This window comes from Vulpes vulpes, unplaced genomic scaffold (assembly GCF_048418805.1).
Source record: "Vulpes vulpes isolate BD-2025 unplaced genomic scaffold, VulVul3 u000000641, whole genome shotgun sequence".
Lineage (NCBI taxonomy): Eukaryota > Metazoa > Chordata > Mammalia > Carnivora > Canidae > Vulpes > Vulpes vulpes.
The window spans coordinates 13,693-39,326 of NW_027325782.1; the positions used below are offsets into that span (position 1 = coordinate 13,693).

The following is a 25,634-nucleotide window of genomic DNA, read 5'->3' on the forward strand; positions in this document are numbered from 1 at the left end:
CACCAAAACGGGCATGTTTCCTTGTGACCTTGGCTCTGACTTGTTTTCTGAGGAAACACTATTGTTGTGGAAAGTCCAGGGAAGAACGACAAAGAGGGAGTGCGTGGCCTCGCTGCGGGGCAGGGGGGCGGGGGGTGCAGCGGAGGTCCTGCCCTCGAAGGAGCTGGGCCTGCTGTCCCAACCCATCCTATGTTCTCGCTGCGTTCCGGAGTGGGGTGGTGATGCACCACCCTGGCTGCACGCATGTCTGTGGTGGCACCACACAGTGTGCACACTGGGGCCCCCGGCGGGCTCCCCGAGGTCGCAGCTCCCCAGGACCCATGCACCCGAGCTAGTGATGGGTGCCGCTGGGTGGTGCCTGTGGCTGTGCCCTGGGGTGTCTTGGCGGCCACACTCGGGGCCCGGAACGTTCCCTCACGCCACGATCCCCCTTCTGCTGAGCCATACTGTCCCCTCCCCAGCCGCCGGGCCCCCCATGGACGGCTCTCCGTGCTGACTTCTGCACTGAGGACATCGTGGACGCGGACCCTGGGATGCGCCCCGTGACTCTGGCTCCTCCTCACTCGGGATGGAGCCCCGGGTCCCCCGTCCCACCGTGCTCTGCTGGCATTCCGCGGGGCGGGCGGGCCACCGTTGGCGGACCCGTTGAAGGATGTTTAGCTTGTTCCCAACCATGACTGTTAAAAATAAAACCGCAAAATACGCTTGCGTTCCCTTTCGTGGGGACCAAAATGCTTATTATCTGGGACAGATGCCCAGCTGTACTGCGGATGGGTCTTGTTTTTGTTTTTTGTTTTTTGTTTTTTTTTTAAAGAAACTGCCAAACTGTTTCCAGAAAGGCCGTCCCATACCACGTTCCCGGCAGCCACGTGTGAGAGACGCAGCTTCTCTGCGTCCAGCCAGCTTTGTGCTGTCTCTGTTTTTAGAAAATTTTGTCTGTTCTAACACGTTTAGTGACTTGTGTTTATTGGCATCTCCCAGGTGGCTCGTCATGCCAGCCACCTTTTCAAGTGCTTGTTTTCTGCCCATATATTTTCTCTTTGTTGGCAAAATGTCTGCTTTGTAATTGGAGTGTTTTTTTTTCTTGGTACTGTTGACTTTTTGGAGTTCTCGATGAATCCTGGATCTGATTCTACTGTCACACGTGTGGCTTGTCTTTCCGTTCTGTTCACAGTGTCTTTCCCACGACAGAGGTTTCAAATTTCAAAGATGTCCGATTTACTGATATTTTTTCCTTTCTGGACTGTGTTTCTGGTGTTCTAAGAATTTTCTATGTAGCCCAAACCCTAAAGATTATCATGTTTCTTCTAAAAGTTTATACTTTTATGTTTTCTGGTTAAACTTATGGTGCATTTTGAGTTAATATTTATATATACATATATTTTATCTCATCGTTTAAGTTAGATTTGCCAACATATAGCATAACACCCAGTGCTCATCCCGTCAAGTGCCCCCCTCAGTGCCCATCACCCAGTCACCCTCACCCCCCACCCACCCCCTTTTCTTCCACCCCTTATTCGTTTCCCAGAGTTAGGGGTCGCTCGTGGTTTGTCTCCCTGTCTGGTTTTTCCCATTCATTTTCTCTCCTTTCCCCTTTATTCCCTTTCACTATTTCTTAAACTCCCCATATAAGTGAAACCATATTTCTCCGATTGACTTACTTCACTCAGCATCATACCCGCTGGTTCCATCCACGTCGAAGCAAATGGTGGGTATGTGTCATTTCTAATGGCTGAGGAATATTCCACTGTATACAGAGACCACATCTTCCTTATCCATCATGTTTCGATGGACACCGAGGCTCCTTCCACAGTTTGCCTATTGTGGACATTGCTGCTAGAAACATCGGGGTGCAGGTGTCCTGGCGTTTCCCTGCATCTGTATCTTTGGGGTAAATCCCCAGCAGGGCAATTGCTGGGTCGTAGGGCAGGTCTATTTTTAACTCTTTGGGGAACCTCCCCACAGTTTTCCAGAGTGGCTGTACCAGTTCACATTCCCACCAACAGTGCAGGAGGGTTCCCTTTTCTCCACCTCCTCTCCAACATTTGTGGTTTTCTGTCTGGCTAATGTTCACCGTCCTCACCAGGGTGAGGTGGGATCTCGTTGTGGTTTTGATCTGTATTTCCCTGATGGCCAGTGATGTGGAGCATGTTCTCATGTGCTTCTTGGCCACGTCTATGTCTTCCTCTGTGACATTTCCATTCATGTCTTTTGACTATTTCAGGATTGGATTGTTTGTTTCTTGGGATTAAGTTTGATAAGTTCTTTTTATAACATGTGAGTTTTAGGTCGAATTTCCTTCTTTGCACATGGACGACCAGTTGATCCAGCCCCCTTTGTTGACAAGACTATCCTCTTCCATTGAACTGCTTTTGCATTTAGTAAAAAATCATTGACCATACTGGTGTGAGGCTGTTTCTGGGCTCTCTATTCTGTAGATCTCTGTGTCTCTCCTGGCACAAGTGCTGTACTGCTCCAACCAGGGTAGCTACACAATCAGTCTTAACCTTGGGTTGAGTGATTTTGAGAAAAATGAGCTATTCTCATCCCCTTCCCTTTCCATTTATATTTAAGATAAGCCTGTCTATGCAAAATTTCCTGTTAGGAATTTGATAAGAATTACATTAAACCCATGCACCGCGGGGCACCTGGGTGGCTCATTGTTTGAGCATCTGTCTTCGGCTTAGGCCCTGACCCGGGGTTCTGGGATCGAGTCCCACATTGGGCTCCCTGCATGGAGCCTGCTTGTCCCTCTGCCTGGGTCTCTGCCTCTTTCTCTGTCTCTCATGAGTAAGCAAGTAAAATCTTTTTTTTTTAAAGAACCTGTGCACATCAGTATGAGGATAATCGACAGCTTTACTGTGTCATGTCTTCTCATTGATGAGCACGTGTGTCCCTCTGTTCATTGAAATCATTGATTTCTTTCATCAGTATCATATAGTCTTCAGCATACAAGTTGTGTACGTGTTAGATTTGTACCTAGTACTTCGTTTTTCTCCATGAGTACATATGTCACTGAATTTTAACTTTGGTCTTCACATACTGATTATTAGTTTAAGAAATACACTTCTTTTTCAAGAGAGAGAATGAGAGTGCACAAGCAAGGGGAGGAGCAGAGGGAGAAGGAGAAGCTCAAGCAGATTACTTGAGGGGGCCCAATGTGAGGCTTCATCCCAGGACCCTGAGATCATGCCCAGAGCTGAAACCAAGACTCAGAGGCCCAACTGACTGAGCCACCCAGGTGCCCCAAGAAATACGTTTTTTATGTTCATCTTGTATCCAGTGACCTTATGGAATTCATTTGTTCTAGAGTTATTTCCTCCCCTACATAGAATATCTATGTACGCCATTGTGGCATCTGCAAAGGGACAGTTTTCTGATGTTCTTTTTTCCTTTTTCTTGCCCTGTTGCAATGGCTGGGGTTGCTGAAAGCACTCCATCTTTCACCAGCGAGTACTATAGTAGCTTTCAGTATTCTGTAGATCTTCATCAAGTTGGAGAACTTCCCCTCCCTCCCTAGTTTTCTGATCTTATCAAGAATGAGTGTTGAATTTTGTCAGATTCAACTGTCAATTTTTCTGTGTCAATTGACACAACCATGGGATTATTTATGTGGTGTATTGTATCGATGGGCAGATGTGTAAAAGGATCTGCATCTCCAGACATGGTCATGGTGCATGCTTCTGTTCTGAGGCTGCCGAATTCTATTTGCTGTTTTGTTAAGGATTATAGCATCGGTATTGAAAGAGATGGCCTGTAGTGTTCCTTTTTTTGTATTGTCTTGGTCTGATTTTGGTATCAGGATGATTCCGACTTTATAAAGTGAGTTGGAAGGTGTTACCTTTTCTGTTTTCTGGAAGAGATGATACAGAATTGGTGTTAATTCTTCATTCTTAAATGTTGAGTAAAATTCTCCAGTGAAGCCACCTGGAGCTGGAGATTCATTTTTCGGAACCTTTACAGTTATGAGTTGAATTTCTTTAGTAAATTACAGAGCTAATCTCATAATCTTTCACGTTAGGTGAATTGTGGTAGTGTGTGTGTTCCCGAGTCGTTCATTGGTCCAGGTCGTCAAATTAATGTGTGTAATTGTTCACAGTATTTTCTTATTACCTTTTTGATGTCAGCAGGGTCTGTAGTAGAATTGTTTTCATCCCCAGGTTTGTTAGTCTCTCTCTCTTTTTCTTTGTCATGCCTGCTGGAGATTTGTCAATTTTATTGATATTTTTAAAGAAACAACTTCTGTTTTCTTGCTCTCTGCTGGGTTCCGCCCGCATCCACATGGAGTGCCACATTTTGAACGTCCCGTGCCCATATTTGCAGACGCAGGCATCTCAGGGCCAATGATGTGCTAAGTCACCTGGGATCTCAGCGCCAGCAGGTGGTGGAGGCATGACCACATCTCGGCCCCACACCTGCCCCGCCAGAGAGCAGGCTGAGGGAATGGAAGAGCTTTTTCTTCAATAAGTGGAGGATTTGACATTTATTTTTTTCCTTCCTTGGTGGCAGCAGATGGCATTGAGAACCACATCAGAGAAACTCAGACACCGCTAATCGTTCTCTGCGAACGTCATCTACACCACGCCGGGCATGCGTGTAAACAGGTACATCGGCCGCCTCCTGGAAGCGTTCCAGATGGAGCTGGAGATGGCAGACCTGGACTTCTTCACCCTGAAGTACAAGCAGGCTGACCGCGAGCTCAAGGTAGGTGGAAGGGGCCCCAGGTGCCGTCCCCCACCCGTCTCCAGGCGGCGTGGTCCCCAGGTCCCAGGTGCCGCTGCGGGGACCCTGCATGTGTCCTGGCAGCTACAGCCACTGATGGGCGGTCTCCGTGTCTCCCAGTACCACCAGCTCCAGGACGGGATTTCACCAGTGCCGTTGTGCTGGCGCTCATCCTCACCGCCCTGTTCGGCCTCATCTACCTTCTCATCATCCCTCAGTAAGTGTGACGGGCCTGGCCATCAGGGCAGGAGGGTGCCAGAGGCGCTTCCTCATCTGCTCGTTGTCCCCGTCGTCCCTGGCACCGAGACGGCATGAGCCACAGCCTGTTGTCCCCTGGTTGCAGTCAGCCGTCAGGCCCTGGTGGCACACGTGTGGGATGCTCACGCTCAACTTCTCGTGTGTCATTTACACAGTTCTAAGACACAAGATATTTTCAGCGCCTTTCCATCTGCCCAACGTGCACTCTTGACTTCAGGACAGATTTCGAGGGACGTTGTTTCTAGGTGCGCGTCATCTTCAGATATGTTAAAGTGAGAAATAGTGGCCTCTGGAAAGGAAGACAAACGTAGTAATTTAGTAATAATCAGTTACCCAAAGTCTGAGTTTGGCAGTGCTTGTTTTCAGGAGGAAAGTCCACTTTCCTTCCAGAGAGGCCACTTTCTTAGACCCCCTGGTGGAGTGGCTCTCCTTGGGTTTCCAGAGTTTCCAGGAAGCACAGGAAGCTGCTCCGTTCCCAGATGCTGTAAACACGGCGACCATCTGATGGCCCGTGTGGGGATCAAGCTTTTCCTAGAAAAGCTGCTCCCAGATGACTTGGCCCAGGAGGGCAGTGCCCAGCAGCAGGTCCTCCATGAGGGAGGGCCTCTCCATGGGCCCCGCTGGTTAGGAGTTGGGGGGAAGAAAGAAAGGGACTTGGTGGAGCAGTCGGGGGTTGGAATTGCGGGCACTTGTTGGGCACACCTTGCTTGGCCCCAGCCCGCAGTGACCCTGCATCTTCTGTTCTAGGAACGTGGTTGACCTCTTGCTCCTGGTGTTCTGCATCTGCTTCCTGGTGGCCTGCGTCCTATACCTGCACATCACTCGGGTCCAGGTGTGTGTGTGTGCATAAGTCCAGACCTGCCATCACCTGGGTCCAGGTGCATGTGTGCATGTGTCCTGTACCTAGACATCACTCAGGTCCAGGTGTGTGTGCGTGTGTACTGTACCTGTACATCACTTGGGTCCAGGAGTGTGGGTGCGTGTGTCCTGTACCTGCATATCACCTGGATCCAGGTAGTTATGTGTGCATGTGTCCTGTATCTGCACATCACTGAGGTCCAGGAGTGTGTGTGCATGTGTCCTGAACCTGCACATCACCTGGGTCCAGGTGCTTGCTGTGTGTCTCCCTGACCTGCAATCCACATGGCCCAGGTGCCTGTATGCCTGTGTCCTGTACCTGCACATTACCTGGGTCCAGGTGCCTGTTGTACTTCTCCCTGACCTATGGTCCATGTGGACCTATGATCCGTGTGTGTGCATGTGTGTCCTGTGCATCACCTGGGTCCAGCTACTTATGTGTGCTTGTGTCCTGTACCTGTACATCACCTGGGTCCAGATACTTATGTGTGCATGTGTCCTGTACCTGCACATCACCTGGGTCCAGATACTTATGTATGCGTGTGTCCTGTACCCGCACATCACTCAGGTCCAGGAGTGTGTGTGCATATGTCCCGTACCTGTGCATCACCTAGATCCAGGTGTATGTGCGTGTGTGTGCTTACATCCTGCTTGTGACAGGTACATGTGTGTCTTGCATCTGTATATCACCTGGGCAGGTATGTGTATTTGCCTGTGTCCTTTACCTGCACATCACCTGGGCCGGTACATGTGTGGCCTCCGCTTGTCCTCTTGACAGGACGGTGGGGCAGTGGAGAGTAGCAGGAGCTCCCCAAGCCCTTTTGTGTGCTGGATCCTGCTCGGAGTTCCAGGAGCGCCCCTGGGACACTGGGCAGGTGGTCCATAGTGATGGGATGAGGGCCGTGGGGTGTTCTGAGTGGAGAGTCCCTCAGGGCAGGGAACCAGCGATCCATCATACGCCTGCGTGGTGGACAGGACACCTGCACTGTGGAGGGTTCTCTGTTGGCTTTGCTGCTGTGAGCTTTGGGGTGGGGGCTGGGCTGGCTCCATGGGTGGCTGTGCTCCTGGGACAGTGCTCGGTCCCAGCCCCGCTGTGGCTCCCCCGTCCGTGTCTTTATGCACCCCATTACCCTGCTTCACCCCATGGCCATGTCCTGCTGACTCAGGATTCTCTTTGTGTAATTGTTGGAAACGGCAACTTTTTAAAAAACTAAATTTGCTTTTATCCACTTTACTTCTTTGTTCTTCATTGGGAACTTTTTTTTTCTTTTAATTGAAAAGATGTTATTTATTTAAACCAATTTCCAGTTGTTTTTTCTTCATAGGGTGATACGTGGTTTGGAAACTGCAATTTTCAGCTTTAAATAAGATGGTGTTTTCATGTAATTTTGGGGGAGAGTGTGACAGGTGGAGCTGACTCGATGGCCTGCCACCCCCTCCCGGGGAGCCGGGAGCCGGGTGCTGTGACGGACATGTCCCTCCTGGCAGAGGTGGCTTAGCCGAAGCATGTGGAATTCGGAGTGTCATGTCCGTTGGTGCCTCTGCGCTAGCTCTGAGTGTCCTCCCCGGGGTGTGGCTCAGAGATGGTGTGGAGGGGTGGCAACCAGCAGGTGGGGCCCAGCCTCAGTGGAGGGAGGTACGGGTGGGCGAAGCTGTGCATATGGTTGAGCCAGGGTCCAGGGTAGCAGGGCCTCCGTGGGAAAGCACGAGTCAGCTGGGCATGCGCTTTCCTCTGGGACAGGGCAGGAGGCCACACGCAGGGCATCCGGGCTGCTGGGCCAGCCCCATGGCCCCCTGGGACCTCCATCCTCCCATTGGCTCCCGCATTGCTGGGGTTGCTGGCACTGGGAACTCCGTGCCTCCATGTCCCTGTCTGTGATGCAGGACAGAATTGAGTTGATATGCACCAGTAGCGGGAGCCTGGCACACAAGGGGAGAAGCTGGAGGACAAAGGGACAGGGTCAGTGGGGCCTGGAGGAGGCCAGGAGTTGGGGATGGGGGGGGGCTGCAGTGCCGTGGGCCAGCAGAGCACGGGCGTGAGGGTGCAGGGTGAGAGCTAGGAGGGGCCTGAGCTGGACCAGGTGGCCACGAGTGCCAGTGGGAGCAGGACAGCCTGCCCTGGGTGGGGGGCAGTGGGACCAGGGCTGGCCGCTGGGCAGGAAGGGACTGTCTGCGAGCCTCTGCAGGTTCAGGTATGCTTTGCTCTGAGGGTGCTTGCTGGAGCCTGGGCAGACCCATGTTGTGAGCAGAAGGGGTGGACGCATCCTCGTCCAGCACAGAGGCTTGCACAGGCCCTGCCCCTGGCGACACCTCATCCTGGGCCGTAAGCTCCAGGTGCCCGTGTAAATCAGGCTGTGTCGAGCCCAGGGAGGTGGCCACGGTGGCCACGGCTGCCTGTCTCACACACCCTCGGCCACAGGCTCAGGCTCGGGATACCGGCACCGTGTGCCTAGGTCGATGCGTGGGGTCCTGGCCACAGCACCCTCCACGGAGAGGCAGGTATCCTGTTGTGCTCCGTGGCATCGCTCCTGGTGGCCTTGGCGATGTTACACACCTGTTGTGCTTACAGGCGGTCACAGGGTCATTGCTGGAGTTGGCACGGCTGCCTTTCGTGTGGATGGTGTGGCCCAAGGACGTGCAACCACGGACAATCCGCCAGGCCATGTTTGATGGCTGTGCTTAACGTTCCGAGGGGGTTTCTCCCGGGTTTGGAGCTGATGTGCTGTTTTTTTTTTTTTTTCTGTATTACAACTATTTTCCACGGATGTGTTTGCTCCACGAGTGTATAAGCAAACTGACCGAAAAGATGAGCAGCGACCGGCCTCACAGCTAGGAGAGGCCACATGGAGTCCACGCGTGGCCATCGGTCTCTGTGACCAGCAGCGTTCACTTTTCAGAAGAGCGTGCTACCCCGTTACATGTGAGCGAATGCGTATGCAGGCTCAGGAGTTGGGGGCGAGACGGGGGGTGGGTCTCAGCACCCACGCTGGCAGTCCCGCTCCTGCAGGGCTGTGGGCGTGCTGGCCGACAGGACCGTGGCTTCACAGGTAACAGAAGAGCCAGCTCCCGTGGCATCTCCCGCAGAGAGCCCGCGAGCTGCCCTCCCTGCGCCCTGGCGTCTCCAGGCAGCCCCAGGAAGCAGCACATCCTAGCATACTGTGTAGGAAGGTCCCTCCCCAGGACCTGGCCTTCCTCCTCAGCTGGGCTGGTGCCCATCCCCGGGGGAGTCTGGAACCTGCGGGTCAGGAGAGCGAGGACATGAGTAGAAAGCAGGTGGTGGGCGGGCATGGCCCTGCTGCATGGTTCTGGCCACCCCCGCTCCCAGCTGCAGCGTCAGTCCCAACCTCCTGCTGCTGCCGGGCCAGTGACCACGGCCTCGGAGGTCTCAGGGCAAGCACGCCCGCTGGCTCCCGGCTGTGGGCAGCACGTGCTAGAGGGCAGCGACCCGCAGGCTCGCTGTTGGCGGGGTCCCATGGGCTCGTTGGGGGGCCGTCACCTGCCCTGGCGCGTGGAGTTTTAGCGCCCCAGTCCACCCATTTCCCCTTCTGCCACCGTCTGGCTTTCAAGACCTCTTGCTGCTGAGCCGGGTCCTCTGGAGTCCTCGGTCAGGAACCCGTCCCTTCGGTCACACTGCGACCCTCCGCCATGGGTGGCCGTGGGCCGGGGGTGGTAGCTCTTCGGGGCATGGCACTGGGGGAGGAACCCTGGGCTGTCCTGTGCCGTGTCACAGGCAGCAGATCCAGGCTGGTCTTACCGTGCGCCTCTGGCTGTGTTTATGACTGAGGCTGAGAGTTCTGACGTTTCGACAAATGTTTCGGGGGTCACGGGGCACCGCCAGGCCCAGACAGCACCCCAGCGCCCAGGAGGACGTGCCCCAGCTCTGCAAGGGCGGCTGCCCAGTTGACACCATCCCTGAATCTTCAAAAGGCCATTTCCACATCAGCAAAGCTGCTGTGTCCAGATGGGGTGGGGGTGGGGCCGTGGCAAGAGCAGCAGCTCCAGGCTGTGGGGTCCCCTCCCTCCCCCGTGAGAACGCCGGGCCGCAGTAGGCTCGGCAGCATGGCTGGGGTGAGGGGTCTGCTGGCTTTGGGGCCTGTCACTGGGCGGGGAGGGACCCTCGTTCCCGGCATCCCTTCCCGGGTCCCTGGTTGGGGGGAGCTCGGCTGGTGGGGGCTCCCTGCATCTCTGGGGGCCACTGGGCCTCGGCACTGGCCGCGATCAGGTCGGCCGAGGCAAGCGGGCCCCGTGTCCTGAATGTCACCTCCTCCGTGTCTGCAGAGCGGGCTGTCCCCGCCCCCATCATCACACTGCATCCACCGAGGTCCCCGTGGGTGCTGTTCACACGGGACACGGGCACTTTCCTCCCACTCAGACCACTCTTTCCACATACGTGTGTCACGGCAGTGGCTTCTTTGGCACACTGTTCTGGTCGTGCTCCTTCCGAGTCCCTGCCTGTCCCTCTGGGGCTGGGGTTCACCTATCGGGGCAGCCAGCCGCTCTGGGGGCTCCCACCCACCCGCGAGCTCATGAATGGAGAAGGCCCACGAGCTGGTCTGTGTCTGCTGTGGGCTTGTTGCCGGTGGGCCTGGAGATCCCCAGGGCGGGCAGAGGGCAGGGGAGACACCTGGCTGGGGTAGGGGCAGGAACCCTGGGGCCCTGCGAGTGTGAGCAGATGACTGCCCACGTCTCCGATCTCATGTGGCAGGGGTCTTGGCATGGAGCACCCAGCTGGCCAGGTGTCCACGACCCTGAGCTGGGCCTGTGACGAGGATGACAGGTCACGCAAGGCCACAGCACCCCGTGGTTCCTGCTAGCCTGCGTCCTAGCCCTGGCGTGCTCTCTGCACCCGGCGAGGCAGTGTGCCCAGCACTGTGCACTCCGCTGTGCTCAGTGGCCCCGAGGCCTGGGTCCCAAGACACCGGGTCCCTGTATGTCACTGTGCACTGTGGAGTGAGTGCAGGGGAGCTGGCGCCCGGGCAGCCGATGGAGCAGCACCGGGGTGCCCGGAGTGTGGACGGTGTGACAGGCGCTCAGCGGGCGCCCCGGGGCAGATGTGACCGAGGCCAGCCCCCGGCGGCTCACTGGCTCTCCCATTTCCGCCGAGCGTCGTGTGGCGCTGGCACGTGTGTGGCGGGAGCAGAGCTGTCCTGGGTGAGTGCATCCAGGACTCGTAAGTCCCTGCTCATCAGTAGGACATCCGGGAGCGGCTAGTGCCCGCCGCGTGTCCCCTTCAGTGAGTAGAGCGCAGAGGGAGGGCCAGACCAGAGGAGCCACGTGGGCAGATTGTGTCCCCCGTGAGGCATCATCGTCGGAACCCACCACCGCTTGGCCAGTTGGCAGCCAAATGGGAATGGCGCATCCGCCCCGCAGGCTGCCCCCGACTCTGAGCCCCGCTTGCACACTCCGGGCTGCCTCCCGCTTCAGCCTCCCTGCACCCCGGGCACAGCTTGCTGAGCATCGGCCGGTGGCCCTCCAGTCACCAGTGGCCACCAGAGGCCAGGCCTGGGCAGTGCCTCCAGGGGCTCCTGATGTCCACAGCCGGAGGAGCCTTACCCTGCGTTTGCTGAGCGAATGCGTGAGCAGCGTGTGCCTTGTCGGCCGGGCAAGGGTCCGTGGGCACATCTCTGTCCCGGCCAGGGGCGGACACGAGATTGGACAGGGAGGGAGGTGGCTAGTGCGAGGTGTGAGCAGTCGGGGCTGGCGCCACCGCAGGGGGCTCCTCTCCCTGAGATCTGGGGGCCCAGCGTGTCTGCGCAGTGTGGCAGCATCAGGCTCAGGAATCCTGAATGGAATCCGGAACTGTGGCTGCGCCGTGGGAGTCCCGTTGGACCCAGAAGGCCAGCTGGTGGGGACAGGACGGTCGAGACTTCCCCAGGGGAGGGCCGCGGAGGGGGCTGGCCCTGGCTGGCTGCGGGTCTCATCAGCATCTTGTGCAGGGTCCCTGCAGTCTTTATATTAGTTTTTCTTTCAAATTTCACGAGCGTGAATCTAAAAAGAGCTTTGCGCTTTTATCCACAAAGTCACATGTTGACTATTGCAAAATGTATTTAAGCTGCCTTCTATTAAGCGTGCAGGCACTTTTAGAAAGATTTTATTTGAGAGAGAGCAAGAAAGAGCACAATTTTGGGGACGGGCAGAGGGAGTGGGAGAAACAGACTCCTTGCCGAGTGGGGAGCCCGACGTGGGACTCGGTCCCAGGACCCTGAGATCATGTCCTGAGCTGCCCAGGTTCACCCAAATAGATTTAAAATAAAATTTCTAGTAACAAAAACAGTTTAAAATCTATGTGAAGAAAATGATAAAATTTAAAGTACCTAAAAAAAGACACAAGTATGTGTAAATCCTTATTTAATATAATAACAATATATGAACTTGCAAAACACATGACATAGTAAGGATTTAATGTAATAAAAATCTCAAATTAATCAGTTCATTCTAGTGCCAGAGTCACAGTGTGGGGCACACGGTGGCGGGTGTGGTTGTTTTTCACTGAAAGACAGTAGTTTTTGTTTCTTTTAATTTTGGCAGCGTCGACCTGGGAGAGGAAGCCTGGGCACAGCTGAGATGTGTGTGTGGGGGCTGGGTGGGGAGCCAGCGGCACCAGGGCATGCGGCACATTCTGTGCTGTGACCGTTCCTGCGACCCGAACCAACTCTAAGAAACGCCTGTGTTCACAGTAATATGTTTTATTGTCCAGTGTTTTCCAGGATGCCTGACCATCCAGATCCGCACCGTCTTGTGTATTTTCATAGTGGTCTTGACCTACTCCGTCGCCCAAGGATGTGTGGTGAGCATGTCTGCAGGCAGCAGGGTGTAGCGGGGGGAGTCCCACGAGGTGTGCAGGGGTGAGGGGGGCTGTCTCCGGGTGAAGGGACACCCAGCCCCTCCCCAGTGCGCAGTAGAAGCTGGGGCAGAAGTCAGGGCAGGGGGGTGGGGCGCTGAGTACCAGGAGGGTGGCAGGGGCTGTCTGGGGGGCCGAGGGGGGTCTCTTGCTTCTCCCAGCCTACACTGGGAGGAGCCTGGAGGGCACAGCAAGGGAGGGGCGGGCGGCACCTGGGGGCATCCCCTCCTTCCCACAGGAAGCTGTAGCAGCAGGTGGACGGTGCAGGTGGGGCTGAGGGCAGCTGGTCCTGAGCCCCCGTCTCCCTGCCACCCCTGCCCCTGCCTCAACACCCCTGCCCCTCCACCCCTGCTCTTCTGCCCCTGGCTCCTCCACCCCTGGTCTTTTGCCCCTGGATCCTCCACCCCTGCTCTTCTGTCCCTGACCCCTCTGCCCCTGCCCCCTCCACTCCTGCCCCTGCTGTCTCCACTCCCCACCATCCCCTCCATCCCTGCCTCCTCTTGACCCTCTGTCCCCTCTGCCCCTGCCTTCTCCACCCCTTCCCCCTCCACCTCTGCTGCTGCCCCCTCTGCCCACCCCTTTGCCCCCTCCAGGTGGGCTGTCTGCCCTGGGCCTGGAGCTCCAGCCCCAACAGGTCCCTGGTGGTCCTGACACCCGGCAACCACAACACACTGCTAGCCACTTCACCCTGCGAGTCTGCGCCCCACGCCCTGCTCTGCGGCCTGGTGGGAACGCTTCCACTGGCCATCTTCCTGCGAGTGTCCTCCCTGCCCAAAATGATCCTGCTCCTCGTGCTCACCGCGTCCTACATCCTGGTCCTAGAGCTCAGCGGCTACACCCGGGCCTTGGGGTAGGTGCGCTGCTGCCAGGCTCCCTGGACACACCCGTCAGGCGCTGCCTGCTTCCGCGGCTTCTCCGTGTGTCCATTTGGGCCCAGGGCCAGAGAGGCCTCGGTTCGGGCGGGAGGTGCTGCAGCCGGGCCGGTGGCAGGTGCTGCCGACCTGCCTGCCCCGGGGGCCCGTGCACAGGTCTCAGGCCCTCTGTACTGATGAGGTTTCCCTCCTTGCCCCCCACCAGGGGTGGTGCGGTGTCCAGGCATGGCTTCAAGCCCATCATGGCCATCCTGCTGTTCTCGTGAATGCTGGCCCTGCACACCTGGCAGGTGGATGTCACGCTGCAGCTGGACTACCTCTGGACAGCACAGGCAAGATGCGCTCTGTGTGCTTCAGGAATGGTGGGGTGCGGCAAAGGAGCCCCTGGGGAGGGGCCGTGCGGGTGGAGGGGCTAGTGCTGGGGCAGGATGGGGACCAGGGGAAGCTGAGTACAGTCCTATGAGCCCCGCCTGACAGGCACAGGAGTTTGGTGGCATCCTGAACAGTGAGCTCCCCATCCCGAGGCATCTGGCATTACGGCTGCCGCGCACAGTGGCTCAGCCTTTGCTGCGCTGCATGGGACAGCGGGTCTCCCCAGGGTCATGGGAGTCTCCAGAAAACACTGACTCTTGCACCACCCACCCAAGTTAGTAGGTGTGCGGGTGCAGGTATGTGAGCTGTCGGCCCCGAGCCGGGGAGGGAGGGGATGACAACCGGAGGCATGGGCTGTGCACCTGCCAGGCGACCAGCACACCAGTGCACGTCTGGGCCAGCTGGGCATGCGCGAGGGGCCCCCCTCGTCACCTGCTGTGTCCCTCACCTCCGGATGGGGAGGCCATCCGGCTTGCTGGACAAGTCCACCCGTGCAACTTGCAGACGTCTGGACCCTGAGTGGGGGGCCTCCCTTGGCTTCCCCGGCTAGAAGTGAGCAGGGGGCATGCTCTAGAACAGAGACGGTGGATGCGAGCTCTCAGGAGCTTTTTCTAATCCTGATGTATTACGAAGCCACTCTCTAGCATCCGAGGCATTTAATGGTGTCTGGTCTTCATGGCAGCCCTGCCCAGGGCATGGGCCTGCAGGTGGGGAGCAGGGCAGCGATGTGAGGTGCTTGGGTCCGGGCGGCTGATACATGGCCCAGCAGGGAGGAGCCAGGGTCTGAATGGTGTCTGGAGCAGGGGGGCAGTCACCTCATCCTGGGAGTGCTATGTCCAGCCTGGGGCCCGCCTGGGGTCCAGAGTGCAGGGAGAGCCAGTGGTCTATGCCAGACAGGTGGAGCCCAGAGGATTGGGGGGTGAGGTCACCCTCGCTGAAGAAGACCATGGGCTGCAGAGACCAGCACGGACACCTGGAAGTGATGTTTGGTGGCCGTGTGGGCGCCCTGTGGCCCGGTCCAGGTGACACAAAACCTTCCAGCCTGGGTGAGGATACAGTGACTAGTTCCCCACCAGGACGGGCTTGGCGGTGGGCCTGGCATGCAGTAAGCGCTCGGTGTGGCTGGGCGGCCTCTGGACGCTGCCTTGTTCATCTCTTGGGACGCTCCACCTGCAGGAGGCCAGTCTGATACCTTTACTCTGGTTTTGTTAACCTGGGAAAGACAGGTCCCCGCTAAGGATGTATGGGCTGGATGCGTGTACGGGACCATGAAGGGTGATTCCATTCCTCCGGGTAGACAGAGGAGGGGAAGCTGTGTGCATGCGCGTGTGCATACCCGAGTACATAGGGGGTCTGCACACACGTCCGTATGCCGGGGGACAACGTAGCCTAATTATTCTTTACCGCGTAACACGTGTACTGAGTTTAAAACCACGCTCTTCACGCTTCATGGCTGTAAAGTATGCAGTTCGGTGATTTCCAGTGTATTTACAGACTTGGGCCACCGTCGCCATGGTCAGGGTTAGAGCATCTTCACGTTCCCAGAGAGCCCTGTACCCAGCAGTGGTCACTCCCTACGTCTGCCGCTCCAACCCCGTGGATGCGTGCTTCTGCTCATTGCCCATCCTGCGTCTGCTCTGGGCAGCCCACGCCCCCGAGTGCTGGGGAGACCCCTGATCCTGAGGGGCTCGCTGCCTGGTGCCGTCTTCAGTGTACACCCAGTGGATTCTGTGTTCTGGGTGGGCAGAGGCTCTGGAATGCCGAGCCCTCTGAACCCCTGTCCATGGGGCTGGGACGTCCTGGGGGGGCTTGAGTCCCCCTGCAGATCGGGGAACGCACCAGATGCTGGCTCTGTCCCTGAAGGGACTTGAGCTGCCACCGTCATCCCACATGAGGGCCCGACCACAGCCCGGATTGGGTGGGTCAGGGGTAGGACCATCGGCTCACCTGAGATGGGCAGGTCTAGGGCCACTGCAGGCGCCCCGAGGCAGGCCACCAGACAAGACTCACAGCTTTCAGCCAAGGGACCCGGCTGGCCCTCTGTACCATGCCAGGAGGGGCCCAGCCACGTTCTCCCCTGGCCTGCTGATGCTCCACCATGGCCAAGCCCAGAGGTCTCAGGTCGGAGCCGATGCCAGACAGATGGCCGCATACGAGGGCTCCCAGAAGGGAGACCCGACTGCTGCTGTTTGCCACAGCCTCACCAGGTGACGGAGCACAGAGTCTCTCGTGGGCTGTGCCAGGGGACTCAGGGGACTCTTGTCTGGCTGCGGCTGGCTGTCCAGGGGGACCGGGCTGGCTGGTCCCTAGAGGTGCCCACCCCACGGTCAGCTGGCCCATCTGGTTTCAGGTCTTTAGTTGTGATTAGCTACTCAGCTTGAGGAGAGCAGTCAGGGTGCGCTGGAGAGCCGGGTTGGCCTGGGGTGTGCGCATCTGGCTTCCGGCTTGTTCACCAGGCACCTGCCGTGCGGCCAGCGGCACAGTTAGGGGCTGCGGTGCCCCGCCTGGGTTGGCAGGCGCTCTTCTCGGTGTCCCTTTAGATGGTGTAAGCCCAGTGATTGGGCCTGCCCTGGGGTTCCCCACTGGCAATACCCCGGGCCCCCACCTCTAGGTGAGTTTTCCAGGGAGCTCAGTGGCAGGGAGACCCTCCACGTGTCACTGGGAAGGGGTGCCTACGTGCGACACACTGACATATTTTCCCAAGGACGTGTAATGGGAAAGGCCACCTCACCTTCCTGTAAACCCAGCAAAACAAGGACATTTCTTGACTTTGGCTGTTTTCTCTGTGGGTCGGTAAGCCTGTCACGCAGACATCACAGAGTCTCATGCCGTTGTGGAACGGTCAGGCCAGGTCTTGGGGTTAATTAATTATGGACCCCAGGTGGTCACAGGAGCCTGCATGCATGAGCTTGCCTCCTCGTCTGTGGCCACCGCAATGCCTGTGTGCCAGAGCCGTGTTTTCTTTGGATTCCCCAGACAATCGGGATGCCGACCTTAGTTTGGGTGATAGTAGGGCAGCTTGTTCCTGCACAGGGAATGCCTGTCTCAGGAGGGTGATTCCCATCGGTGGTGGAGCCATAGTGGCGGCACTCGGAGGGAAGGTGGCCCGGCGTGGGCTTGCCTGTCATGCGGGAATGGTTCTGTGTGTTGTTGGATTCGCTTTGCCAAAACGTGGTGAGGGGATTTGCGTCGAAGCTCATGAATAATGTAGTTCTCTCATTTCTATCTATCTATCTATCTATCTATCTATCTATCTATCTATCTAGATTTATTTTTTATTGGTGTTCAATTTGCCAACATATAGGTTGTTCTCTCATTTTCTAGGCCAGACAAGGCTTTGAGGTCAGAGCGAAGCAGGCCTCACCAGGGGGGACCTGTTCCTTCCTTTGCGGGTTTCTGGAAGAGTTTGTAGAATTGGTACCATTTCTTCCTCAGACGTTTTGGGAAGTGAAGCCTTCGACTTGGATTTGTATGTCTCTCTTTAGAGTAGGAAGGTTTGAACTAAAATGAACTTCTCTAAAGATAAAGGGCCATAAGACTTTCCTTTTTTTTTCTTTTTTGAGGTAGCTTTGGGAATTTATGTCATTCCCTCACGTTGTTCATTCGATTATCACAAACTTGTTTTTACTATTCCCTTCTTACCCACTTTACCATTTGTCAGATTTGTGGTGACATCCCCTCTCTCCTGATGTAGGATTGTGTAGACTCTATTTTTTTTTTTTTTGATCAATGTGACTAGAAGTTGATACATTTTATTGATCTCAAGAAATAGCTTTTGGTCTTACTGATCTTTCTCTGTTATTTTGAGTTTCCAATTTCACTGTTCTACTCTGATCTTTATTTTCTTCTGATAACTTTGGGGTTAATTTACTCATATTCTCTAGTTTCTCAAGATGATTTGTACTTTCTCTAACTCAGGGGTTTTATTATACATTTTCCTCCAAGTGCTGCTTAATTCACAAATTTTGCCTTTAAATGTCATTTCATTTTCCTTTGGCTCAAAGATCTTTCTTGTTGTTGTTGCTGTTGTTGTTGTTGTTGTTGTTGTTCTTCTTCTTCTTCTTCTTCTTTCTTCTTTCTTCTTTCTTCTTCCTCAACAAAGAGTTATGAAGACATACATTCTTTTGTTGAAGATTACTCAGGGATCTTTCGGTTACTGACTTCTCCTTAGTTATACTGTGGTCAGAGATTATGCCTTGAATTCTTTTAGATTTCTTGAGAAAGAGGGGCACGTGGCTGGCTCGGTTAAGCTCCTGAACTCATTTTTGCGAACTCTATCATCCATGTTTCATTTTGTGGCTGTTGGATGGTGTGGTTTTTTAAAATTTATTTTTATTTTTATTTTTTTATTTTTTATTTTTTTATTTTTTATTTTTTTCGACGGTGTGTTTCATGAATGCCAATGAGGCCACCCTGGCCGAGGATGCTCATAGGTCTTCTATGCCCTAATGGACTTTATGCCCAGATATTCTACCAATTTTTGAGAGAATGATATTGAAATCTCCCGTTGTACCTGTGGACAGAATTTTGTGCGGTTCTACCAATTTTTCCTTCATGTATTTTGGCAATTCATTATTAGGTTCATAATAAATGTTTACGATGAGGCTGTCCTCTTGGTAAGTTGGAACCTTTGTCCCATTTATCACTATGGAAAGAGCTGTTTTTCCCAGGTAATGTGCTTGGCTCTGCAGTATACTTTACATGATATTGTATAGGTAATCCAGCTCCCTTTATAAATTTTTCTATCATTTTACTTTTAACTTATGTATACATTTTTACTTAAGGTGGGTTTCTCATAAGCAAAAAACAGTTGGACCAACATATGATTGGACCTTGCCTTCTTATCCAACTTATAAATCTCTGCTTTTTAAATTGAGCTGTTCAGACCATTTATAATTAATATGATTATTGATGCATTGGATTTGAATCTTTTATCTTGCTGTCTCCTATTTGTCATGTCTGCCCATCTGTTCTTTGTGGTATTTTCCCTCTTTTTCTGCCTGCTTTGGATTAAATATTTTTGTTATTCTATTAAAATATAAAATAGTATTTATTATTCCATTGATTACTTTATTAACAGTAATAATTTGTCTCTCTTGCTCTCCCTCTTCTTTTTCCCTTCCTCTTTTAATTAGCTGCATTCTTTGTTGTATTATTATTCCTTTTAGGTTTCAAGCTTTTATATAAATTTAATGGTTAACATATAGCTATTATTAGTTTCAAGGGTAGAATTTAGTGATCCATCACTTACACATACTGCTCAGTGCTCATCACAGGTGCCCTCCTTAATACCCACTCCCACTCTCCCCTCCCCTCAGCAACCCTCAACGTATTCTCTGTAGTTAAGAATCTGTTTCCTGGTTTGCCTCTCTCTCTTTTCTCTCCATGTGTTCATCTGTTTCATTTCTTAAATTCCATACATAAGTGAAATTATATGGTGTTTGTCTTTCTCTGACTGACTTATTTCACTTAGCATCATACGCTCTAGCTCCAACCAGGATGTTGCAAGTGGCAAGATTTCATTCTTTTTGATGGCCAAGTAGTATTCCATCATATATATATATATATATAGACTATATCTTTTTTTTGTTTTTGTTTTTACATTTGTTTTTATTAAAATTCAATTTTCCACCATATAGTGTAACATCCAGTGGTCGTCCAATCAAGTGCCCTCCTCAGTCACCCAGTTACCCCATCCCGCCACCCACCTCCCCTTCTGCAACCCTTTGTTTCTTTCCCAGAGTTAGGAGTCTCTCATGATTTGTCTCCCTCTCTAATTTTTCCCGCTCACTTCCCCTCCTTTCCCTTATAATCCCTTTCACTATTTCTTATATTCCACATATGAATGAAACCATATGATTATTGTCCTTCTCCAATTGACTTTTTCACTCAGCATAATACCTTCCAGTTCTATCCACATCGAAGCAAATGGTGGGTTTTTGTCCTTTCTGATGGCGGAATAATATTCCATTGTATACATAGACCGCATCTTTATCCATTCATCTGTTGAAGGACATCTCGGCTTCTTCCACAGTGTGGCTATTGTGGACATTGCTGCTATAAACATTGGCGTGCAGGTGTCCCACCGTTTCACTGCATCTGTATCTTTGGGGTAAATCCCCAGCAGTGCACTTGCTGGGCTGTAGGGTAGCTCTATTTTTAACTTCTTAAGGAGCCTCCACACAGTTTTCCAGAGTGGCTGCACCAGTTCACGTTCCTACCAACAGTGCAAGAGGGTCCCCCTTTCTCTACATCTTCTCCAACATGTGTTGTTTCCTTTCTTGTAAATTTTCACCATTCTCACTGGGGTGAGAACACATCTTTATCCATGAACGTTGATAAACATTTAGGCTCTCTTGATAGTTTGGCTATTGTTGATAATGCTGCTATAAACATCAGGGGGCATGTACCCCTTCGAATTAGTATTTTTGTATCTTTTGGGTAAATACATAGTAGTGCAATTACTGGATCTTAGGGTAGTTCTATTTTAACTCTTTGAGGAAACTCCATACTGTTTTCCAGAATAGCTGTACCACTTTTCATTCCCACCAGCAATGAAAGAGGGTTTCCCTTTCTCTACATATTCACCAACACTTGTTGCTTCTTGTGTTGTAAATTTTGGCCATTCTGACAGGTGTGAGATGATGTCTCATCATGGTTTGATTTGTATTTCCTTTTTAAAAATTTTTAAAATTTTTATTTATTTATGATAGTCACAGAGAAAGAAAGAGAGAGAGGCAGAGACATAGGCAGAGGGAGCAGCAGGCTCCATGCACTGGGAGCCCAATGTGGGATTCAATTCCGGGTCTCCAGGATCGCGCCCTGGGCCAAAGGCAGGCGCCAAACCGCTGCGCCACCCAGGGATCCCTGATTTGTATTTCCTTGATGATGAGTGATGTTATATATCTTTCCATGTGTCTGTTGGCCATCTGTATGGCTTATTTGGAAAAATGTCTATTCGTGTCTTCTGCCTATTTCCTAGCTGGATTATTTGTTTTTTGGGTGTTGAGTTGGATAAGTTCTCTATAGATTTTGGTTACTAACCCTTTATCAAGTATGTCATTTGTAAACATCTTGTCCCATTCTGTAGGCTGCCTTTAGTTTCATTGTTTCCTTCACTGTGCAGAAGATTTTTATCTTGATGAGGTCCCAATTGTTCACTTTTAGCTTTGTTTCCCTTTCCTCTGGAGACACGTCTAGGAAGAAATTACTATGGCCAATATCAGGGAGGTTACTCTGTGTCTCTTCTGGGATTTTTATGGTTTCAAATTTATTTTGACTAAATTAATTTTGGCCTGTAGAATGTAAGAAAGTGGTCTGGATTCATTCTTCTGCATGGGGCTGTCCAGTTTTCCTTACACCATTTGTTGAAGAGACAGTCTTTTATCCATCGGATATTGTCTCTTGCTTTGTTAAGGATCAGTTGACCATAGAGTTGAGTATCCATTTCTGGGCTCTCTATTCTGTTCCACTGATCTATGTGTTTATTTTTGTGCCAGTACCATAGTGTCTTGATCACAGCTTTGTAATACAGCTTGAAGTCCAGAATTGTGATGCCTCCCACTTTGCTTTCTTTTTCAAGATTGCTCTAGCTATTTGGGTTTTTTTGTGATTCCATACAAATTTGGGTATTGTTTTTTCTGGCTCTGTGAAAAGTGCTGGTGGTATTTTGATACGAATTACATTACTTGTGTGGATCGCTTTGGGTAGTATAGATATTTTAACCATATGTGTTCTTCAAATCCATGAGCATGGAATTTTTTCCATTCTTTTGTGTTCGCTTCAATTTCTTTCATGAGTGTTCTATAGCTCTAAGAGTATAGATCTTCTACCTATTTGGTTAGGTATATTGCTGGGGGCGGGCCTGTCTGTGGCCTGGGCGTGGCCAGGGCGTGGCTGGGGTTGGGGCATGGCCGGGATCTTGCCCAGGCACCTGACCCCAGCTTGACCCAAAGGCCCCAGGGCGTGGCCGCGGGAGGAGCTGGGCACAGATGCAGTGACCCCTCGGCCCTGGCAGGAGGTTGCTCGGCCGCGCCGCCGCTCCAGGCCCGCGGTTCCCCGCGCTCCAGGCTCCCGGCAGCGGCTCTGCAGTCCTCGGCCCCCGGCGCAGGTCAGCGTGGGCCCCGGGAGGCGTGAGGGCCCCAGGGTGGCTGTGGGAGAGGCATCGGGCCCTCGCTGGTGGCGCGGCGGGTGCCTGGGAGGGGCCGGGCCGGGGAAGGCGGGCCTCGGTGGCCACATGGAGGTGCCCAAGTGGCAAGCCGGGCCGACACCCTTTGGGCCGCCGGGGTGCCGGGCAGAGGGCTGCACGGGGGAGGAGTGGTGGGACCTGTTGGCGGAGGGGGGTGGCGATGGTGCCTCCTATGGGTCAGGCCAGGTCTCCTCCGGGTGGCTCAGGGAGGGTGCGGGGCCCCTCCCCGGTCTCAGGGAGGTGCAGTGGACCCATCTGCGCCCTCAGACGGGTTACGATGCAGGCACCGTCCAACGTCAGGGCTCGGCCTTGGGGCGGTGTTAGGAGTCTCTCCTGTTCAGTCTCCCTTTCCCCTATCTCCCACTAATTTTTCTCTCCTTTCCCCTCTATCCCCTTTCACTATTTTTTTCATCCTCCCCAGAAGAATGAGACCATATGATGTTTGTCCTTCGCTGATTGCCTTCTTTCCCTCAGCCTTAATACCCTCGGGTTCCATCCACGTGGAAGCAAATGGTGGGTGTTTGTCGTTCATAACGGCTGAGTAAACTTCCATTGTGTACAGAGAACACACGCCCTCCTTATCCATTCATCTTTCGATGGACACCGAGGCTCCTTCCGCAGTGTGGCTATCATGGGTGTTGCCGGTCAAAACCTCGGGGTGCGGGTGTCCTGGCATTTCCCTTCAGCTGTATCATTGGGGTACATCTCCACCAGTGCACCCCCATGCTGGATCACAGGGCAGATCCGTTGTTACCTCTCTGAGGCACCTGCACACGGTTTTCCAGGAGTGGCTGCACCAGGTCCCATTCCCACCAGCAGTGCAAGAGGGTTCCCCTTTCTCCACATCCTCGCCGACATTCGCTGCTTCCTGTCTTGTTAACATTCACCGTGGTCACTGGTATGTCAGGTGGGATCTCGTTGTGCTTTTGACCTGTATTTCCCTGACGGCCAGTGATGCAGCGCATTGTCTCATGTGCTTGTTGGCCACGCCTACGTCTTCCTCTGTGACATTTCTGTTCACATCTCTTGCCCGTCTACCGGATTGGATCCTTGGTCTCTTTGCTGTGGAGTTGCAGAAGTTCTTCAGAGATCTTGGATACTGGCCCTTTACCTGACAGGGTCATTTCCACATATCTTCTCCCACTCTGTGCGTTGGCTTTAAGTTTTGTTGAGTGCTTCTTTTGCTGTGCGGAAGCTGCTCATCTTGGTGAAGTCCCAGCGATCCATATTTGCTCTTGTTTCTCTGGCCTTTGTGGCTGATGTAATTTGCACGAAGTTGCTGTGGCCCAGTTCAAGAAGGGTGTTGTTGCCTGTGTTCTCCCTAAAAAATCCCCTAAGATTTTGATGGAATCTTGTCTTGCATTTAGATCCTTTCCATTTTGAGTTTATCCTTCTGTATGGTGTGAGAGGAATGGTCCAGTTTCATTCTTTGCCTGTGGCTGTCCAGTGTTCCCAGAAGCATTTATTGAAGAGACTGTCTTTTCTTTTTCCCCGTGCATGGTCTTTCCTGCCTGGCTGAATATTCGTTACCCGTAGAGTTGAGGGTCCACCTCTGGATGCTGTCTTCTGTTCCATTGATCAGCGTGCCTGTCTTTGTGCCAGTATCACACTGTCTTGCCGGTCACAGCTTCGTGGCACAACGTGAAATCCGGCATTGTGCTGCCCCCACAGTGGTTTTCTTGGCTACTCTTCCCGAGGCCATTTGGGGTCTTCTCGGATTCCACACCAGTCTTCAGAGGACTTGCTCCAGCTCTCTGAAGAGAGTCCGTGGTATTTCTGACAGGGATTGCATTAGTTGTGTAAGTTGCCCTGGGTCACGTTGATATTATCAAGAATATTAATTCTTCCAATCCAGGAGCATGGAACCCTTTTCCATCTCTTTGTGTCTTCCTCAGTTTCCTTCAGACTTGTGCAGCATTTTGGGTAGAGACCCTTTACACCTTTGGTTAGGGTTCTTCCTAGGTAGCTCATGCTTTTTTAGGGGTGCTGCAGTTGTATACATGGGGTTGACCCCTTCCTCATGTCCCTTTCCTCGGTCTCCTTGTTCGCATGTAGAAAGGCCACTAGTTTCTGGGCCCCGAGTTTGTATCCTGCCACACTGCCGAACTTGCTGTAGGGAGTTTGAGCAATCATGTGGTAGAGTCTTTTGGGTTTTCTAGGTACAAAATAATGTCATCGGCGAAGAGGGAGAGTTTGACTTCTTCTTTGCCAGTTTGAATGCCTTTTATTTCGTTTTGTTGCCTGACTGCTGAGGCCAAGACGTCTCGTACTGTGTTGAGAATAGCAGTGGTGAGAGTGGACATCCCAGTCTCGTGCCTGGTCTTCACGGCAAGGCTCCCAGGGGTTCCCCATTGCAAATGATAATTTGCTGCAGGCTTCTCGGAGATGGCTTGGAAGATGCTGAGGGATGTTCCCTGTATCCCCGGACTCTGATGCGTTTGGAACGGGCATGGATTCTGTATTTTGTCAAATGCTTCCTCTGCATCTCTTGAGAGGATCATATGGTTCTTGTTTTCTCACTTGCAGATCTGGAGAAGCACATGGAGTGCTCTCCGAGTGCTGAAGCAGCCTTGCACCCTGGGGATAAACCCCACTGGGTCATGGTGAGTAACTTCTTAATAATATCCCGTTGCATCCTGTTGGGACGTATTTTGTGGAGAAGGTGTGCATCCGCGTTCATCAGGGACATTGGTCCAGGATTCTCCCTTTTGGTGGGTTCTTGGGTTTTGGAGTCAAGGTGACACTGGCCTCCAAGAACAGGGTTGGAAGGGTTCCATCTCTCGCTATCTTTCGGAGCAGCTTAGTAGCATAAGTATGCTTTTGTCTTGAAGCTTTGGATAGAATTCCCCTGGGAAGCCTACTGGCCCTAGACTTTTGTGCCTTGGGAGGTTTGTGTGTTTGTTTATCGGTTTATATATTGTTGGAGTTCATTTTGCCAACATAGAGCGTAACCCCCCAGTGCTCATCCCATCCAGTGCCCCCCTCGGTGCCCGTCGCCCAGTCACCCCCACCCCCCGCCCTCCTCCCTTTCTTCCACCCCTTGTTCGTTTCCCAGGGTTAGGAGTCTCTCCTGTTCTGTCTCCCTTTCTGCCATCTCCCACTCATTTTTTTCTCCTTTCCCCTCTATTCCCTTTCAAAATTTTTTTCATACTCCCCAAAAGAATGAGACCATATAATGTTTGTCTTTCACTGATTGTTTTCTTCCCTCATCCGTAACACCCTCTGGTTCCATCCACGTCGAAGCAAATGGTGGGTGTTTGTCGTTCCTAACGGCTGACTAATCTTCCATTGTGTACAGAGACCACACGCCCTCCATATCCATTCATCTTTCGATGGACGCTGAGGCCCCTTCAAAGTGTGTCTATCATGGGCATTGCCGCTCTGAACCTCGGGGTGCGGGTGTCCTGGCGTTTCATTGCATCTGCATCTTTGAGGTAAATCTCCAGCAGTGCAATTGCTGGGTCATAGGGAGGTCTATTTTTAACTCTTTGAGGATTTTCCACACAGATTTCCAGAGTGGCTG

At 52.9% G+C, this 25,634-nt stretch overlaps 1 pseudogene; it reads left to right on the top strand.

Moving 5' to 3' along the window:
- The first annotated feature begins 4,512 nt into the window (after positions 1–4,512).
- Positions 4,513–14,442, top strand: LOC140597329 (adenylate cyclase type 1-like; annotated as a pseudogene).
- The last annotated feature ends 11,192 nt before the right edge of the window (positions 14,443–25,634 follow it).